This window comes from Gossypium arboreum, chromosome 1 (genome assembly GCF_025698485.1).
Source record: "Gossypium arboreum isolate Shixiya-1 chromosome 1, ASM2569848v2, whole genome shotgun sequence".
Lineage (NCBI taxonomy): Eukaryota > Viridiplantae > Streptophyta > Magnoliopsida > Malvales > Malvaceae > Gossypium > Gossypium arboreum.
In genome coordinates, this window is record NC_069070.1 from 15,875,024 (window position 1) to 15,889,395 (window position 14,372).

Here is a 14,372-nt window from a genome sequence, read left to right on the forward strand (position 1 = left end):
TATGATTCGAGATCATACTATTTATATGCATACACATATTAATTGCATGACTAGCTACTGAGGTAAGATTATGACTTGTTCCATGAATTGATTGGTGTTGACGTGATAAATCGTAATTTATACATATTTTTACCCCATGCTTAACGCATTTTATGGATGATTTTCCCTTAGAATTGGTGAATTTGATGCTCCTAATGCCTTTATTTCATGTTTTATACTTAGGAGAGCATAGAGGAGCGAAAGGAACGAGAAACGAGCCAAAAACAGAGAAAATGGGCCAAAGTACGAATTTAACAAGGCCTGGACCTCCTCACACGGGCAGACCACACGGCCGTGTCAATTTGGCAGAATTGAAGCATGACTCACACGGGCAGACCATACGGCCGTGCCTATTTAACAGGCTTGAGCACGGCCTGAAGTAATCGCACACGGGCGTGTCACACAGGCGTGTCACACGGGCGTGTCCCTTTCGAGCCCAAGTTGAGTCCAATTCGGAAAAGGCCAATTTTGAGGGCTTCTTAGGCATTCCAAAGCCTATAAATACACCCTAGAGGAGGAAGAAAAAAGGAGGCACAAGGAGGGAGGAAGGAATTACTCGAAGAAAGCCGATTGTTCCATCTCAGAAGCCGGATTCATCATCAAGACTAAATATCTCCCCTCAATTTCCCTTCAGGAGTTTTGGGTTTTCTTTATGTTTTGTATTTGTTATTCTTATGAGATGTTTTCCTTTTTAATTATGAACTAAATCCCCTAAATACCTAAGGGGAATGAAACCTAAGACAAATCTTGTTATTATTTTCTGAATTGTATGATAAATATTTAACTTGTTCTTAATTATGTATTCTTAATTCTTGTTTTGATATTCTAAGATACTGATTCAAGATAAGCTTTTATTCAGAGGAGGAATAGACCCTGTCTAAGAGTATATTTGTCATAATTAAGCGGAGTTGATTGCGCGCCTAGAGATAGGGTGACAAGATTTTGCCGGATTAGGGTGAAACCTAATAAGGGGATTCATAGATTGAGTTAATGCAACCTTAGGGTCTTAATTAGAGAAAAGTCTCAAATTAGTCTTGAATAGAGATAATAACATAACTTAGGGATCTCTATAGAACAAGTTAAATAAATAAATCGTCCGATTCGGAGTTAGAATAACAAGTAAAGTCTAGGTGGATTTTACCTTAGGTATTGTCTTAGTTCAATCGTTTTCCAAAAGTAATCCCCCAATTCTACTTTCTGTGAATTCTTAGTTTAGATAATTAGTTAGTTAAAACAAAACCTCCTTATTCTTAGGCTAGATAATAAAAAGATAGTCATTACTAGTACTTTTAGTTTCTTTGGGTTCGACAATCTGGTCTTGCTAAAACTATACTACTGTTCGATAGGTACACTTGCCTATATCGTGATAATAGTTAGTTGCAAGAATGATTCATTATAAGTATTTAAAACCTGTCACACGAAATCGCGATCATAACGATATTGAATATCAGGAATTTGGATTAAATTAAAAATTGTAACCTGTCAAACCTGGCTTAGACGTTATGTCTAGATTGGTTAGGCTACATTAGCCACTGAAATGGCTAAGCTAACTTACATTACTTTTGAATACCTTAAATAAACTCATTTTAGAGAAAATCGTAGTTGTACTTTGAGTTAGCTTAAAAGCATTCATTTATTAGGTTGTGTATACTTAGGATTCATTTTATTGTTGATAGTGTTGTTTTAGAAAAATCATTTGCTTGTCGCTCTTCTTTTCAAAAAAAAACTCGATGTTAAACTAAAGCAGTGGAAAAACCATTTTTCAAGTCATTTTGGAAACTTAGTTGCCTTATCGACTTGTTTTTCAAAAATGGTTCCTTTGCAATGCAGCGGAAACTGGGAAACAATATAAAATTTTACTTCAGCCCGATATCATGCATTATTCGATTATTATGCTTGAGTAATCCATGCATGCAAGAGATCTCCAAATGAAAAGATACCAAGCCACAGACTAAAAATAATTAAAAAATACAAACCAAAACTAATAGAAATTTATTAATACTTATTAAAAATAGTCCGAGGTCCAAGGTGATTCTCTAAAAGCCGAGTTCGATCCTTTTCGAGGTTTACTTGAAAAGTTAAACACTATTGGGGGTGAGCTTATGAAAAGCTCAATGTGAGTCAAACAATTATTTAAACAGAGAAAAAACATCAAATACGGTGAAACATATTAGCATTAAGAGAAGAATAAAGAACCATCACCGAAACTTCATATCATTACATAGCCATTATCAATATCGATGTCAAACAGTGTATGAGCATGGATCATCATTCATTCAAGTAACAATCATTAATTCCATCGCCATTCAATACAACAAAATACAATAGTAGCATAAATCAATAACATTTGAATATGTCATGCACATGATGCAATACAAAAATGTTCCTACCCATACCATCCGCTACACACAACGAGTTCCCCAGAACCCGTCATCTGAACTCCAAAACATTGTGGGCTTAAGCTCGTTGTGGTTAAAACCACCGATAACAATATGCAGAAAATTCTGCCAGTGAAAATGTAGTAAATCATCATTCCCATCAGTACTCCAGGTGCAGTGCACTGACTACAAATAATGCGGACTTAATTTGCTTCTGGTACTCCTTGGAACTCCTCTGTCAACCACAAAATCCCAACCCAATACATATGTAATATGTCACACAATCTCATACATAATCATATCTCAATACTTTTCACATTCATTTGCCATGCTCAGCATGTCCTCAATAATAACATACTTTCAGTAAATGGAATTCAAATTACCATTGTGTTGGTATCAATCAATATTGCTCAATTTCACATACTTTGCAGATTTTCATTATAAATGCATATATAACACCCTTTTCAGTACACAATATAACAAATATATCATGCATTTAAATCGTACATAAGCTTAATATCTCAACACATTGTATTATTCAGTCAAACATTATCATATCTCATAACTCAAATATGCAATTACAAACTCAATCAAACATTCATACTATTAGACTAGCAATTTTGCAAATATGTAAGTCTTTTACGGCTCGAAACATACCTAGTTCAGCCACTCAAAAAATCAATAATTTGGCTATTAAGCCAATCCAATTAGAAAGATAATTTATCAAATATAACATGATATTTAACATTTTCAAACAATTTTATGAGTTTAGGACCCACACCTTATTTTTCGTTTCCTAGTAGCACACTAGCAAATCTTCCAATTTTCCTCAATAATTCCTTAAACGAATCAAAACAAAAATTTAGAGTGAATTCAATAAATTTACCACTAAACCATCCCCCAAAAACCCACTTATGAGTTCAAACCAATCATTGAAATTATAACTATTTTATGAATCCAAACTAGTTAGATCCTTACATTGTATCGATACGAACCGTACGTACAATCATTCTTTGCCTTTACAGATGATTTGGGGAATTTGGCTCAACACCTAATTCAATAATATACTGGAAAATCAGTACCTAATTAATGATTAAATTCATTCATTTAATCAATTCATAATCTTTACCCAACAGCTATGTCGAAATAACAAACTAGTTGCCCTTAATTGCACTCACGCTTCACGATTTGTAGGCTTTGAATGGCCAATCGATCAAGAAAATTTTTCCCTAATTGAAATTGGTTTAAAAGATTATTAAGAGGATTCAAGAACTCAAATTAAGGCTGGAAAAATATAAGCAAGAACCAAGAAACAAAAAAGTCCCTTTTCTTTCACATAGGTGCACGCACCACCACCTATGGTGGCCAAAATTGAGGCTGAATTTTAAAACGGTTTGAGATCTCATTAAAATCTAGAAAAAAAATACCTTTGAAATAATTTAAAATCAACCAAATTCCATATATGGAAATTTTTGTTTTTAATTGAAAAAATTAATCAAGAAATTGAAGAGAAAAAAAGACCTTACCCAAGCTAGTTGAGAGAAACGGCAATGACACTTTCTTGGCAATGTTTGAGATCGATCTTGGAGTTCAAGATTTCAAATTTGGGGCTCATTTTAATGATGAAAAATGACAGAAATATGGTAGAGAATATGTTAACAAATATTGTGTCAAAAAGAGAAAAAAAGAAAGAGATGGTAAAACTAGGTGTAGGCGACGACAACAATAGAGGAAAGGAAAAAAAATTAAAATCAAAGAGGGGGAGAGGAACAGATAGTGCAATGAGAAGGAGAATTCAATGCTGATTATTAGTGAAATTTTAATATTTATACCTAGGTTAAATAGGCTTGGATGGCCTACACATTAAAACAAGGGATTTTTGTCAAAAAAAAAATTATTTGCATGAGAATGGAATTGAAGTTTGAACCTTAAGGATAAATTCACTAATGTTTAACCATCAAACCAATAACTCATTCTTGATATAATTTTGAAATATTTATTTTAAAAAACAAGACATGTCACAAACTAGAGTTTAAGGAAAAATTTGCAAAATAATAAAAATGGTGAGAGAGAAGGGATTTGAAATTTGGTTTCAAGTAACATTCCACTAACAATTAACCAACAAATAAATACCTCGTTTATTTCCTAAAAATGCATAGATAATCTCAAAAATTAAGGCATGACCACTCTCTCTTGATTCACAAACCTGATTCTACTAACCTCTGATTTTTTGGATGTTACAAGTATAGTATAAAAGAGCGTGATATTATTGATATATGATGTGTGATGTGAAAATGATGTGTATTATGCTGAAACGAATATGGTATGAAACTTTGATATATTGAGAATTGAATTGAGACATGAATATATCGTAAACGAGTATAAAATGAGCTTGATAATGTCAAGTATTTAGGAATTGATTAAATGGATTGTGGTTATGATATTGAATACGTATAATGATGTGTAATCGGATATTTGGTACCCTATTAACTCTTTGGGCAGAATCAAATATAGTTGTCATGCCATAGGATTAGATTTCTGTACAAGTTTATACTTCAATTTTTCTGATGAGGCGTAGAGCATTCTATTACTTCAAAAGAGGTGCAGAGCACACTTTACTTCAATTATACTGATGAGGCGTAGAGCAAAATATTTACTTCAGACGTTCCGATGAGGCATTGGGTTTCGTATTGGTATGTTGGTTGGACGATCCATGTATCCGTCCATAGTCTAAGTCAAGTTAATAGGAAATAAAATGGATAAATTGGAGAAAAAAATGTCATTTGAATTGAATTGATGATATGAATTGATATTATAAAAGCTTATATGTGAAATGCAATTAAAGATAACATGTGAAAGACCATGCGAGTCGATTTATATGAGCCTAGAGGGCCAATATGGAAATATAACTAATCAATATATTTGATATAGAAACGAGATAATGATGTGTTTAAACTATTTGAATTGAAATGAAATCGAATGCATAAATGCTAACAGAAAGTAAAGTATGATATTGTTAATTGGTTAAATTGAAACATATGTTAGATTGTTCAGGTGATATAAATTGAAATGGTATATGATAGTAAAAGTATATCATAATATGGTCTATGGAATTATTGAATTTGAGAATATATGATTCATATTTGTATATATATGTGATATGGATAGGTGATATTAGAATAATTGCAACTTAAACATGTTTGTTTTCATTCTTATCATGTTAATGTTTTCGATTATATGACTTGAATCATGGAAGTTCCATTAAGCTTTATCACTTAACATACGGTTTGTTTATTTCATGCATAGGTGTGAGTTGATCCTGAAGTCTTGAGAAGTAACTCATCATCCAATTCGTAGCCTTGACTCAAAAATGTTTACATAGCCCCTTTTCATTTTGATATAAGGCAAGTACTTAAGTTGTGAGTCATTTTGTATATATTATATGATCATGTTGATATTTAGGTTATTAAGGGTTAACTTGATATGGTCAAATGGTATTGTAGAGAGTATGTTTTGAGATTATTGTCGTTGAGAAGACTTTGATATGCATATATGATGCAGGGGCAAGGCAAAAGAAAATTTTTTTTGGCCGAAATTAAATTGTATATTTTTATGATAGTAAAAATACAATTTCACCATTTTAATACCCTATATCTTTATCATTTTTAAGGGACTAAATTAAAATTTTATCATATTTAGGGTGGCTAAAGTGCACTTTTACTTTTACTAATTTAAAATTTTATAAATTTTAAAGGGGACAAAATGAAAAATTTTCCATTTTAAGGGGACCGGGGCCCCTGTCAACCCCTCGGCTACGGTGCTGATGTGATGTATGAATGAATGAAATGAATTGGTATCAAAATAGAAATGGTAAATTGTGTAATGTATTTTTTTATGTGATATTAAAGGCTAAAATTGAGCATATAGAATTGGTATATTTTCTAAAATGATGCAATTGAAATATTGGTTTGGTTGTTTAGGTGTTGCAAATTGGTATCATTTGGACCCTTTTGGAAATCCCTGGACATCTTGCGACATCGAGCCTTTAACGTCTCGATGAGGAGCCCTTGAAGTCATGACGTCAACCCAATAGTTTGAAAACTTTACAATTTGGTCATTATTCAACCTCAAGTCATCTTAAGAGCTTTTGTAAGCTTGTCTGGGACCCATAAATGATTGTATAATATATTGTGAATGAGTAATATGATTAACAGAATGTATAACTGATTAAATTAAATCGTAATTGATCGTAGTTGCTCCAGCAACAAATGTGGCATCTTGTAAGTCGAACTTAACGATTGAGACAGGTATGGGGTGTTACAAATGATATACTATTACATAATATGATAAAATAATATATGGGGAGGGGTTCACTTACACCAATGTAGGACTAAAGTACTTTTACACCCTTTCATCTCTTTGTATGATTAATATTTTAACAATCCAACTACTGAATTTATTGATATAGTTGTACTTGTCATGCTTGTAAATTTTCAAATCGGCCCGATATCATTATCATATTGATTTAAAATACTATATATATATTAATATTTATTGAACGATTAAATTTTTTACATAAAATAAATAGTTAAAATTTTTATTTGCATTAGATTTGACATGCATGATCTATATAAATGAAATATAAAATGTGATAGTTGTATCTTTAAATTATTAATTGTATATAAAATTTTGTAATACTACTTTAGTTTTACATTGATATAAGTGGATTCCTTATCAGCTCCGGACATACTAACTTCTAGAGTGTGAATACTAGAAACACAAAAATATACACACTTTTTCATGGCCTTTTTAACTCAAATTCATGCAATTTCGGTAAAATTCTTTTTGAAAAATATATAATAACTATAAAATAATTAAATTGCACTTAAATTTTTAACATGTTAAATTTTAATTACTTTTATATTAAATTTTGATTATTTTAATCATTTTCGACAGAATCGCATAAAGAACTATAATTGGCTCAGCAGACACTACTAGAAGCGCAAAATCAAGAAGCGATTTTGAAGCATCAAGGCAAATTAATTTTTCAGCCTAAGACAGTCCAAATTATGAATATTAATTCATAATATAATTAATTTTAAATTTTAATCTAATTTACTTTGGGCTAAATAAATTATTATTAATTAATTATGTGAAGAGGCCTAGTTGAGCTGAACTGAGAAAATCGATCCAACCGAGCACTGCGCAGCCCAAAACCATCCTACATGCTGACCAAATTAGCTTGTTTGTCTGATTATTTTTATTGCAAAATAAACCTTGAAGACTCAATCAATTTGCATTCAAACCCCTCCACTATTTATGCCTTTCTAGATTTACCCCTACCTTAAAATAGCAAGTTTGAAACCTTCAAACTTGCCACATGTGTGGCCGGCCATGAGGGGACTCTATGGCCACTGATTTTTTCTATTTTTATCAGCCTACTCAACCTATAAAACCCCCCTTCACTGCTCATTTGAAACACATCTCAAAACCATTCATTCTTCACTTCTCTCTCACTTTTCTCTCTTCATTGTTCTTTATTTTCTTCCCCATTCTCTTGCCAATTTCACCTCTTGAAAAAGAGTCATTCAACCACCATTTGGAGCAGCATTCAAGTGTTCATGGAAGCCTCAATTCAACAAGAACAAGTGGAGAAGGAGGAGTGGAGCAAACTAGTCAACCTCGGATAAACACCAGATTTGATTCTTGTTCCTTATCCTTTTAATTTTATTGTTATTTTTATGAACATGTCTATGAATAATAGTGATGTTGATATGTTTAATTTAATTAATATGGCTTAAATTTAATTCGTTTTCTGTTTATTGCATTTCGTCTACTCGGGTTATTAAAATTATGTTTGTGTTGTTATAGGTCTCGGTAAGATGTTTGATTAAGTAAAACCATGACTAAGTTATTCTTGCATTAAAATTGTAAAGTAACTAATTAATTAATTATTTAAGTTGACTGAAATTGTAATTAATTGACACAATACTTAATCAATGCATGTTTAATCATCTAAGGTAGTTGAGGGTTAAATTAGTGACAATATCTAATGATACATTAGCCTTGCATAACTTGCAAGATTATTGTGATTAAACTATTTCAAGGTAGGAATACATTGTTACCTCAGGTAATCTTTTATGTGCTTATGAGATTGAATTAATTGTTGGAATTGGCATAGAGATATGTACAAGAGATTACTTTAATTTCATAAGTATGTATGTGCATTAACACATTTGCTTATTAAAATTTGTTTAATCGGTTGAATTGACATAGAGATATAGTCAAGAGATAAATGGATTTTGGTAGGTAAGTATGTTCATAAGTTAGCAAATTACCGAGTTGCCGTGAATTTTTTCGTAACAACATAAACATGAGTTTAATAAATCTAAGTTAAGAAATGTAATTAATCTAGCACAATTATGTCATCTTGATTAAAAACATCTTTTGAAATCGTGCATTGGAACTTCCATTTTATTTTTTTTATTTTACTTAGTTAAAATCCTAGTTTTTAATCACCTCCTCAAATCAAAATATTTTTCTTCACCAAAGTGTTTTAAATTGCATTCATAAATAATTCTTTTCATAGTCCCTGTGGGTACGATAACTCGACATTTACTTGTCACTTTATTACTTGTTGCGATGTGTACACTTGCACATTTTCATCATTCCAAGTTTTTGGCATCATTGCCAGGGATTGTTTTAAAAGACATTATTTGTGAAATTGTTAAGTTTGCATTTTGGTCTATTTTTTTCTGTTAAATTTTAATTCCTTTTTTTTTTTTTTGTTTCATGTGTTTATGAGTATTGATCAAATTATTGACTTACTCCTTGTAGACCCTGAAATTGAAAGGACTTTCCGACAAAGGAGAAGACAAGTGAACCAAAGAAGGACAAAAGATATGAATTTCAAAAATCCAAACCAAAATCTAGGAGGAATATTCACTTATAATACTCTCAATCCAATCATTGTTGTCGATGACAGAAACTGTGTCATACAACAATATGCCATTCCTCTATTCAATGAGCTCAATCCGAGAATTAGGAGACCCGAAATCAAGGCACAACAATTCGAGCTGAAGCCGGTCATGTTCCAAATGTTTTTAAAATATGGGTCAATTTAGTGGGATTCCTATTGAAGATCTACATCTTCATCTTTGACTATTCATGGAAGTGAGTGGCTCATTTAAACTATTCGAGGTGACTAAGGATGCCTTGAGACTGAGATTATTTCCATACTTCTTAAGAGATAGAGTACGAGGGCATTGTTCATCTTAAGTAGGGGGGACCAAAAAATTGAAATTATTTCCTCTCGAATAAAATTTTCCTTTAAATATGATTAGGTTATATTTTGTTTAAAATTTGAAATTTTGTTAAGTATGCTAAAATTCAATTATAAATAAAGTTCGATTATTTCAATAATTGTTATGTTAGCTGAATTAAGACATAAATGTATTTTTAATAAAGCATGTAAATCATACCATAAAATTTTAGTTCCTTAGGAAAGTTAGACATGCATTAATAATTGAAATTAATTTGAATGATATGTATACTTAAGTAGCGTAAATCTCAGAACTCTTGTTCTTGAGCATAACTATACTAAATTCATAATTTTGGGAAGAATGTTGTTCTGAAGGAATTTTTCAAAGGTGTTTCTGAAAAATTCTTTTTAATTCATGCATTACTCGGGATGAGCAATGAATTAAGTTTGAGTGTGTGGAAACACGAAAATATACACACTTTTGCATGCCCTTTTTAACTCAAATTCATGCAGTTTCGATAAAATTCTTGTCAAAAAATATATAATAATTACAAAATAATCACTTAAATTTTTAACATGTTGAATTTTAATTAATTTTATATTAAATTTTGATTAGTTTTGATCATTTTCGACAGAATCTCACAAAGGGCGATAATTGGCTCAACAGACACTACTAGAAGCGCAAAATCGAGAAGCAATTTTGAAGCATCAAGGCAAATTAATTTTCTAGCCTAAGATGGTCCAAATTATGAATATTAATTCATAATATAATTAATTTTAAATTTTAATCTGGGTTAAATAAATTATTATCAATTAATTATGAAAAGAGGCCTAATTGAGCTGAACTGAGAAAATCGATCCAATCGAGCATTGGGCAGCCCAAAATTGTCCCACATGCTGACCTAATCAGCTTGTTTGGCCGATTATTTGGCTTACAAAATAAACCTTGAAGACTCCTTTAATTTGCATTCAAACCCCTCCACTATTGAGATATGATTATGTATGAGATTGTGTGACATATTGCATATGCATTGGGTTGGGATTTTGTGGTTGATGAAGGAGTTCCGTGGAGTACTGGTGGCATATTAAGTTCGCATTATTTGCAGTCAGTGCATTACACCTGGAGTACCGAGGGGATTGGCAATTTTATCGCATATTATATGTTATTGGTGATTGTATCGCACTATTTGATTTCCAATAAATTTTCTGCATTATTGATTATTCGGTGGTTTTACTACATCGAGCTATGCTCATAATGTTTTGGAGTTTGGCAGATGGGTTCTGGGGAACTCGTGGTGTGTAGCAGATGGTATGGGTAGGAACCTTGTTGCATGGCATCATGTGCACGACATATTTGAATGTTATTGATTTATGCTACGCATTGTATTTTGTTGTATTGAATGGTATCGAAATTAATGATTGCTACTCGAATGAATGATGACCTATGCTCATACACCGTTTGACATCAATTTGATAATGGCTATGTAATGACAAGAAATTCCTATGATTGTTCTATTTTGTTCTGCTAATGCTAATATGTTTTACTATATTTGATGTTTTTGCCTATTTAAATAATTATTCAACTCACACTGAGCTTTTCATAAGCTCACCCCCAAATAGTGTTAAACATTTCAAGTAAACCTCAAAATTAGGACCAGACTCGGTATTCGGAGAATCAACTTGGACCTCAGATTATTATTTTTTAATTAGGTATTATTAAGTCTTTATTGGTTTTGGCTTGTAACTTTTAATTATTTTTGGTCTGTGGCTTGGTAACTTTTCTTTTGGGGATTTTTGGATGCATGAATTACTCAAGTATAATAACCGAATAATGCATGATACCGGGCTTAAGTAAAATTTGATACTATTCCCTAGTTTTCACAACATTGCAAAGGAACTGTTTTGAAAAACAAATCGATAAGACAACTAATTTTCCAAAATGACTTGAAAAATGGTTTTTCTGCTGCATTAGTTTAACTTCGAGTTTTTTTTTTTAAAGAAGAGCAACAAGCAAACAGTTTTTCTACAACAACACTGTCAATAATAAAATGAATCCTAAGCATACACGACCTAATGAATGAATGCTTTTAAGCTAACTTAAAGTACAACTACGATTTTCTCTAAAATGAGTTTATTTAAAGTCTTAAAAAGTAATGTAAGTTAACTTAGTCATTTAGATGGCTAATGTAACCTTCTCAATTTAGCAATAACATCTAGGCCGAGTTTGGGAGGTTACAGGGGCTCCGTGTTGTAAAATCGACTTGATTTTTGAAAAATTTTAAGTCTGGCCTTGGTGTTGCGACACATCCCTATGTTGGCCCTTGTTCTTGAATTTTAAAGTGTTTAATACAAACAAGTCTTACTTTAAAACAATTTATTTAAAAATAATTTAAATCCTAATTTATTTACTTAGCCCTACTCCTATTCAAATATATCAAAAATTAATTTTACAGAAATTTACAATAAAATTAATATAATGTCTAGCAATCATCAAGTTTTTCTACCTAACTCATTCATCAGCTCAGTCAGGTTGTATATGGACGCTTCAGTTATTGGTTTTTTGTCCATGTTGGTCCAGCATCCGTCATGCCACTCCACTATGCTCCTCTTATCTCTCTCTCAGAACTTGTTTTTTCGTCCTATATCATTCACAGAAAATACCCTTCCCAGATCAAGATTGTTAGGGAAATTTATTGATATTTCATAACATGTTTTCCCTAGACTTTCCTTATTACCCTTATTCTACAAGTGACCACATTTGAATATTTCAGTCTCACCATTAATTATCATTATTAATTCATTCTTTTTTAAGCAAATGGTGGACCTAGATGTAGTTAAGCATGGTCATCCTTGCAAAATAGGGATCTAATGATCTTCTTCAAAATCTAAAATTACAAAATTTACCAGGAAGATAAAATTGCACACTCTAACCAACACATCTTCAAGTACCCCTTTCGATTGTACCGAAGATCTATTAGGTAGATGTAATATGATATGTGAATTTTTAAGCTCCCCTAACTTGATTTTTTTATAAATTGATAAAGGCATTAAATTAATACTGGCTCCTAGGTCACATAAGACCTTAATAAAATAAATGTCCCCTATCTCTATCAAAATTGTAAAACTCCTTGGGTCTTTTAATTTTAGGGGTATCTGTTTTGTAATAATCACACAACTGGATGTATCTTGCTCTCCCGTTTTAATTTTCCTTTAAATATTTAACGTACTTAGGAACTTTTTCGATTAATTATATGAGAGGCAAATTAACTTTTAGTGATTTAAATAACTTTAGAAAAAAAATCCTTTTCATCCAACTTTCGTTTGTCCTCTAACTGTGAGGTGAATGGTACTTTTATAAGGACAGGTTCTATGTTTTGCTTATCTTCCGGCTCAGCTGCCGTCTTGACTAACTTTTCTTACTCTGGTTCAGTATTGTTGTTTTGATAGATTTCATCTTGAAGGTCATTGGCATCCTCTCGTCTTCCTCTTGATTAGGGATATTTAGTCTACTCAGTCCTTTACTTGAATAGAGTGTGATTGCCTTCACTTGCTCCTTCCCTTCTCTTCGAGGATTATTTTCAATGTTGCTCGAGATGACCGTGCTATTTTTTCATTTTATGTCTCCCATCATGTTTATGAGTTGGCTCATTTGATCTTCGAGCTTCGTCAATGTATATGTTGTTTGGGTAAGCTCAGACTTCCCCTGTTTTACCTTTTTTCACATTGACTGCATCTCTCCCTCAATTCGATCTAGTGTTTGACCACATACATTATGGTATTTGGGATTGGCCCTTTCTTGAGTTTTCTACAAATATGGATGTTGGTAACTAATATTTTGTTTAATTGGGTTAGCATTGTTACCTCTTCCTTGATTTCTACCCCATCTTAGATTTGGGTGGTTTTTCCAACAAGGATTATAAGTGTTAGAATAGGGATTTCCACCCCTATTTTCGATGCAGCTTACATTCTTAGCTAGATTCTCAGGGTACTGGTTGATTGATCTGTCTCCATCATTCATCATGGACCTACTAGATGTCAATTCTATTCGATTAAGCCTATCCAAAATTTGTTGGTACTTATTTTCTTTATGGATAGCTTTAATCGTAGATAGTCTTTGGCCAAAAGTGAATCTCTCCTTTGGCCACTAACATAAATTTATCGCCATGTTTTCTATCAATTCATATGCATCTTCGTATGTTTAATCTATCAAGGCTCCTCCTATAGCTCCATCTAGTCTTGACCTTGATTGTGCATCCAACCCGTTATAGAACATCTGCAACTGTAGCCAGTCAAGTAGACCATGGTGAAGGCATTTTTTTAGCAGTGACTTGAACCACTCTCAAGCTTCGTGAAAGTTTTCTCCTTCCAATTGTTTAAATGTATCAATCTCCCTCCTTAGTTGGATAGTCTTGCTAATAGGAAAGAACTTGTATATGAATTTCTCTATAAGTTTGTTTCATGTCATGATAGATACAGGTGCCTATGAATCTAACCAAGAGAAAGCGTTATCTACTAAGGAAAAGGGGAACAACCAAATGCAAATAGCGTCATTGATGACCTCGTTAAACTTAAAAGTATCACAAAGTTGGAGAAATTGCTTTAAATGCTTATTTAGGTACTCCGTCATGGTCCCTCTAAATTGTAGGTTGTTTTGTATCATCTGGATCATCACCGACTTTATCTCAAAATTGTTT

The 14,372-nt window shown here is 32.1% G+C and overlaps 1 non-coding gene across 1 annotated transcript; it reads left to right on the forward strand.

Moving 5' to 3' along the window:
- The first annotated feature begins 13,973 nt into the window (after positions 1-13,973).
- On the forward strand, positions 13,974-14,080 carry LOC128282607 (small nucleolar RNA R71). The gene has a single exon (XR_008272937.1). It is a non-coding gene; the product is annotated as a small nucleolar RNA R71 (small nucleolar RNA).
- Positions 14,081-14,372: the final 292 nt, after the last annotated feature.